The sequence below is a fragment of the Drosophila ananassae genome, assembly GCF_017639315.1.
Source record: "Drosophila ananassae strain 14024-0371.13 chromosome Y unlocalized genomic scaffold, ASM1763931v2 tig00000100, whole genome shotgun sequence".
Classification (NCBI taxonomy): Eukaryota; Metazoa; Arthropoda; class Insecta; order Diptera; family Drosophilidae; genus Drosophila; species Drosophila ananassae.
Window position 1 is genome coordinate 333,853 of NW_025319062.1, and position 7,551 is coordinate 341,403.

Consider the following 7,551-nt stretch of genomic DNA (forward strand, 5'->3'; position numbering starts at 1 on the left):
GTTTGATTGCATGCATCGGCAAGGAGCAAATAGTAAAATCCGGAAGAGTACATAGTTCCCCACTCATTGCGGATCAACAAGAAGCTAACGAGCCACGACAAGATCAACAAGGAGAGCCGCAGACGGACCCCAATCCACAAGCCCAAGGTTGTCAACTCACAACTGAAGAGCACAGAGTGAAAGGGCCAGTAACCAAGGAAATTCAAGGAGTAGAAGTCACCTCCTATCTGGCATGGGTAACATGCATCTCCGAAAGGGAGCAAGAAGCAAGGTCAAGAGAGGACCAAGAGTCCTGTATGCGCACTGACCAACCAGAAAAAAGGTGTAGTACTTCATGGGATGCCCAAGGAGAATGGTTACGAGGGCGCGCAACAAGGCGAAGGAGACAACAGGTCGGATAGAATTATCGTTGGTAGAGATCTCACCCACATGATTCAAAATTTTTTTTTGTAGTAACTTTAGATTTTTAGTAATTAGTTTTAAGATACACAATATTTTCTATCGCAACGGTACACATCGGTTCACTAAGACGGTCCAACAACAACGCACAGCCCCTATTATTGAGTACCTCAATGGGGGGGGAGAATGTTGGCACCTAGTGCCAAGACCTACTACCCTATATGCACACTTAGTAATTTGATCCAATCAATATGCATCAGCATGTCGCAATATAAAAACCCACTAACCGATTTTCTCACCTATAAACAATTAGTAATAAGCATAAAACTATATCCAACCTATTAACCCAGCACTAGTAGACGGCGCCAAAAGCAGAAGCAGCATATCAGCGGGAAGAATGACCGACTGACCGATGCAAGTAAAAACCAGCCAGCTAAGCCGAAATGCGCAAGCAGTACATGAACAAACAATCTGAGTCAGCAGACTCAGAGGTGGGTGACCCTGGCATTAACCTTAGTTTAGCACGTCCAGAACTTTGACCTTTCTTAGATTTAATGATGTATAATTTAGCATCTTATATAAGAGTTATTCTTCTGAAATAAAGACAGTTCCGAAATCAGAGTCAATCGTCTCGTTACTCAGTGTCCACGGCACTTAAAATCAACCTACTTCTAGTGATCCTGTGTAAAATGGTTCACAAGTAGAATCCGCGGCATACCAGTCTACTTCTAGTGTTGCTACCGTAAAACCGGACCACAAGTAGACCCCGCGTCATATCATTACTCCGAGTGTTGCTCCCTTGAAACGGACCACGAGGAGATCTCGCGGCATACCAGTCTAGCTCGAGTGTTGCTACCGTAAAACCGGACCACCAGCCGACCCCGCACTATCTAACCTACTTCGAGTGTTGCTCCCGTGAAACGGACCGCCAGTAGGACCGGCCGATAAGGAATCCGCCGAACCACCATCCCACCGGTACTTGAGGAAAACCACCCCAGGACTTCAAGCACGCCACATCAACTCATGCCTGATCACAGCAAGCGTCTGGCCAACCCGAGCAGTCCCTTGCAGAATCCAGGTAAATTTAGTCAGGACTATTTACGGTTTTGACTACGACTCCGGGACCTACCGTTACTCCCGTGAGTTCAGGTTTGACGTAGTTGCCGCATAACGCTCTACGGACGAACAATCTTAATTTTTATTTTTTTTTTGTTTTAAATCGGGAATTAAAACATATAATTTGCATATATATTTTTTTTAGGTCATGTTTTTTTTTTTTTTCATGTTTTTTTTTTGACCAGTAGGGCTCCTTTGGTCACACTGTTCAATTGACCACTAAGTCTCAGTAATATATCCCCGTTTTTTTTAGTTTTCTTTTTCTCCTTTCATCATTAATCTTTTGGTTATTTTTGAAGAACTAAGGAAGACGCTTAGAATGCACGTTGACTCTACTTTAAAGTGGACCTCGTGACCACGGATAAAAGTTTGATGAGAACCATTTCTTTAAGTAAAATCGAGCAATAGAGTTGCATGGAGAACATGGAGAGTTATATTCACTCATATAAAAATATCATAATTTCGTTAAAATTTAAATTAACATTTTTATATATTTTTATATTTACCCCTAATTATTACCTAATTAATTATTGGTATTAAAACAGTTGATGGGTCTGGATCGATCGCCTCAATAAGAGGGACCTCCTCCTAGTTTTGAGTGTAGCTCTGAGATTAGGGCAGCTGAAACCTATAAAACCAAGTTTCAGCATGTCTTCCAAAAAGCGTGCTTAAGGACACATTGAGCAGTCAAAAGAAATTGTCCTATTTGTGATTCAATCTGTATTGATCAACGCATTTCGCAACCTCCAATTTCAGCAATTCAAACCAGGCAGCGTGCAAGGCTCGAAACAATATCGTGCAGTAGAAGCGAGGTAGACTTGTTAGCTTCTACCAGCCAGGAGCGGTCAAGGCAGGATCAGAACACAGGCGGTAATACACCAGCAGAAGAAATGAGCCAAATACAATAACTGCAGAAATTTCTACTGCCGTAAAGACAATGCAAAACGAGATACTAACTCATATGACGGAGAGGATGACAAACCTAACCTAGACAAATGTATGTGCTTAATGTAGAAAATTCGTCTTCCGAAGACTTGGGAATGCATGTCTGACATACTAAGCTGGAAAAGTTCCAAACATTAATCTTGCCAATGCTGAAGAACGAGGCTAAATCTGTCGCTCAAAACAGTCGGCGACAAAAAAATTACTGGAAGACAATAAAACAAATTGCTAGCATTAAGAAAAATGATGCTGACAATAGGCAGAAGTAACTTTACTAGAAAAGAAACGAAGAGGGTTACTAGATACAGGCGCTGCTATATCGTGTATAGGTGGGCAGCTGGCTAAGGAGAATATATGCAGTAGAATGCCTTTTTTGCTGGTGTTTTTTGCTGGTCGAAAAAATGTTTTTTCAGGTGTGTGTACTGCCGATGGAAATAAGCAACAAATAAAAGGTAAATTTAAGACTGGGCTAGAATATAAAAAAATTAAAAAGGAATTAGAATTTCATTCTATTATTTCAATTATAATCCCCTCTCTGAGGCAAGATGTTTACAGCAAAGACCATAAAGCAAAGACCATAAATTTAATTCTTTCCAGTATCGTCGCAAATTAAAAAATTGCTTTATGCCGAAATTAAAAGGATGCTCAAACTAGGGTTTTTTTTTTTTATTTTATTTTATTTTTAATTTTTTTTTTTTTTTTTTTGCGCGGTTCCCACTGCATACATACAGCCCACCTCCCGTCCAACCGACCGAGGGACGCTGCCGCGTGATGTACGGCTCGAATCGCGGGAATAGATCCGAGATAGTTAAGCGAAAAGTAGGAGAAAGATATTACGAGGAAGAGTGTTGCACAGATAAGGAGGAGCAAAGTGACACAATGTGGTATTGGTCTCTACCTCTGTAGTCCGAACATAATACCCTGAACCGGTCGTGTTGGGCATATGTCGAACTACAATGTCTGAGGAGTAGAGGACGAAAGTTTCTAGTCCTTCTACTAGGAACGTTAAAATTTAAGCGTGTTAGCAAATGCTGGCTGTCTATATTTCCATAAATTAGATTATATAGAAACATGACACCCAGCATGTTTTTACGGTTTGTTAATAATGGTAATTTGATTAATAAAAGTCTACTACGATAAGAGATTTAAAAGATCTTTTAATAAAACCAAGCACACCCATAGCTTTAATAACCATGGTAGATATATGGTCGGTAAATTTAAGTCTCAAATCTAATAGGACACCTAGATCGTTAACCTGAGTAAATCGTTCTGAGGCGTTCCCGTAGAGAAAGTACACAGCCTGGTGAGGACTAGATCGGTAAAAAGACACGAGTTTACATTTCGATCCATTAAGCTTTAGGTTATTTGCTAAACACCTATTTGGAAGATTATCCAAATCGGATTGAAGTCTAGACTGGGCGCTAGTGAATTTATACTGAAGCTTAACGTCATCAGCGTACATAAGTACAAGTGAATTAGTTAAGGCAACACCACTTTGATCGAAAGTTAAGATTGGCTGATTGGATATTATAAGTGCGCTTCATGAAGCCATGCTGGCACGGAGTTATTATTGAACTACATAGGTGTTGCAAATGTGGAGTGATAAGTTTTTCAAAAAGCTTAGGATTTGCTGACAATTTAGAGATGCCTCTATAATTTGCAGATTCGGATTTTTTCCCTTTCTTATGCAGCGGAATAATGAAGGATTCCTTCCACATAAGGGGAAAGATCGAAGTTTCCAGCGATAGATTAAAGAGTTTAACGAGCGGTTTACACAGAGCCTCGGCGCAGTTCTTCAGAACACAGCCTGGCGAATACACGGGCTAGACCTTAAGAAGATCCGATAACACATCATTTTGATCGAAAGATAAGATTGGCTGATTGAATATTATAAGGGTAAGGCTGAGCTGAACTGCTGCTAGGTGAATACGTGGTTTGAAAAATCTGTGCAAAGAGATCGGCCATTGCCTGATCAGTTTTCGCGTAAGAGTTCTCAAACGTAAGCAGTGGGGGAAAAGATTTATGTTTACGCTTAGTGTTTACAAAGTTGTAAAACTGCTTCGGATCCTGAGAAAACTGAATCCTGCAGCGTCGAACATAACTCCTATAACATTCTGCGTTATGCACGGTGGAATTGGACCGAGCTACTAAGTATCTTGAATAACTAACTGTACAGCCAGATAATCAATGTTTATTTAAAATTCTACTCATACTATGCTTTAAATTTATAAGGTGCCTTGTATACCAAGGCGGATTCGTTGAAGCGGACGGATATTTCCACGGCACACAAACGTCGAAAAATGAGTTTAAAGGGAAATAAAATTTTTGTAATGCGATCAATTAAGGATTTGTTTTCGATTGAAAGCTCAAGAGTGGGATGATATGGATCCTCAGGATCAGAAAGTGGGAAAGTTCTGGAAAGAGTAATTCCATCAGGATCAGAAACGAAACATAAGTCCAACAGCCGACCTAAAGAATTTCTAACGTGGTTAATTTGCCCGAGTGACATGTCGAACATGCCCTCAGGGAAGTCATGGTGGGAGTTAAGCTGTAAAGACGGTGAATTATCAACATTTGACCACATAAGTTCTGGGATATTAAAGTCACCCAGAGCTATCAGCTGGTCACCATCAGACAGACGATCGAAAACCAAACGAATAGCGGACAAATGTTGCCAGTATGTTGGCAGTTCGGACGAAGGTGATATGTAAGAACAGGTAACATACAAAGATTGATCGGACAAAGTGATTTTGATGCAAAGGAATTTAATGTCACCAAACTCTTGTGATTTTACCTCTTCACAAGCGAGATTGGAGTCTACAGAGATTAACACTCCTCCCCCTCTTCGCAGAGTTCTATCACATCTAAAAGTGGTGTACCTACTAGGAAAAACTTCGGAGCTTAAGATCTCCGGCTTTAACCAAGTTTCTGTAAATTCAATAATGTGAGATGCAAAGAAAGAACTATGAGAATACAGTTTGGGAAGTTTACTACGTAACCCTCTTGTATTCTGATAGGTAAGTGTTAGAGAAGACATTAGTTTTTTAAAACAGAGGAAGATGAAGTGGAAGGTTGGTCAGTGGCCGTAACATGTGGGAGTTTTACACCCACAGGTTTGGTTATTTTTTTTTTCACCGTACTTGGCTGATGTTCTTGAACGAAAATATTCTCTGACCAAAAGCTGGCGGAACAAATCGTCTTGAACATCTGCAAGGGCACACGTATTTTGAAAGATGACGTGTGAAATTTTGTAATGTCCACCACCTTTATGTCGACTTTTGTTTTGGCTTTAATGTAAGCCGAGATATTAATCTCAGAAGTTTCAGGGGCAAGCCGGAAAACAATAATTTGTTTCGATGGTGGGATCACCTGCAAGGGTTTTGGTGCCGCCGTAACTAATACTGCGGCATCAGTACGTACCGGGGGTCCGGACGGTTGATTACCCTGTGTGGTGACTGTTAAGGGGGTTTGAATTATTGGGTCTGGGATCACTTGAAGCAATGCTACAGAGGACATATCGGACAATTGCTCATTAATTCTGAGATATTCGGAAGCCGAATTTTTCTCAGGTCCTTTGGAGACTCATTTAGTAGTTGAAGACTACTAAACTGTGTATCGAGCGCACAGAGTTGGTCATTGATTTTACGAAAACTACGAATCAACTCCTTGAAACCGCTTTTAGTCTACCTCATGAACGATCTCATTTCATCCTGAACAGCACGACAACCGTCACAGCAAAAGTGGAGACCAGACCTACGTGAGATTGCATCCGAAACTGAGGCCGTTGGCAAACTTAGCGTGTAAAACGTTTTCACAATGCCAGCAGTGGATGGTAGGCTGGGAAGACGAGATTGTCTTATTACAAGACAGTTTATTATTAATTATTAAAAATTTAAATAATTTATTTATTAAAAATTGTTAAAAATTCAATAATTAATTTATTAATAATATTGATGAACATTGTACCACTGTACCAGGGAAACGAAACCGAACCACTGTAACCACCACTGAGATTGAAGAGAGCAGTTAGTGCGAGTTAGTAAAATGCAAAGAATAGAGATAATAATCTCTATTGAGCGAGAAATAGGAGCAATAAAATAGAAGCAACGCCGTAAGAGATAAAGAATCAGAAGCAGGCTATGTTTGGAAGAAAAATTAATAAAAAATCTTATTTTACCTCCAAATATATCACTGCACATGCGAAACGATACTGATCTATGAATTGCAATTTGTTTATTATTTTTATTTTTTTATGTTGGAACAAAAAATGGTGAGCACATATTGGCCCGAGCATTACTTGACTCAGGGTCACAAATGAACTTCATTACTGAAGATCTTGCTCAATGCTTACAGATCCGTAAGGAGGAATCGTGCATCCACTTGCTTGGAATTGGTCAATCTAATTCACAAGTAAAGAAAAAGATCTACACCGTGGTAAAGTCAAGAATCAATGGTAGCGAGATTCCGTTTTACTTTCGGATTTTAAAAACCATTTCAGGCTATTACCTTGACCATTCAGTGAACTTGAAAGATTGGACCCTACCAAAGAACTTGCCCTTAGCAGACCCATATTTTTATAAACCTCAGCGGATAGATATGTTAATTGGAGCTGAGTCATTTTTCGAACTTTTGTCCGTTGGCCAAATAAAGTGAGAAACATTATCTAAAGACTACTAGAATACTGCCTTCAGGTCGATTCGAAGTCAGACTTCCATTTAAGTCGGATCCAAGCGTTTTGGGCAACTCATTCGAGATAGAAAAACGCCGTTTTTTGTCGCTCGAGAGAAGATTATCTCGAAATCCGAGCTAAAAGAAAATGTATGTGGAATTCATGGAAGAGTACGAATCCCTAGGTCATATGTCCCCTGTAAGCAATGAGGTTTTGCTACTCTACACTACGGCCTCAAAGTACATCGACCAAACTACGAGTCGTTTTTGATACGTCCTGTAAGACATCCACACAAAAATGTTTGAATGATTTGTTGATGGTGGGTCCAACAATTTATTAGGAGTTGTACTCAACTCTCCTTCTGTATCGTCTAAAAAAATTCGCTCTGATAGCCGACATCAAAAAGATGTATCGCCAAGTAATGG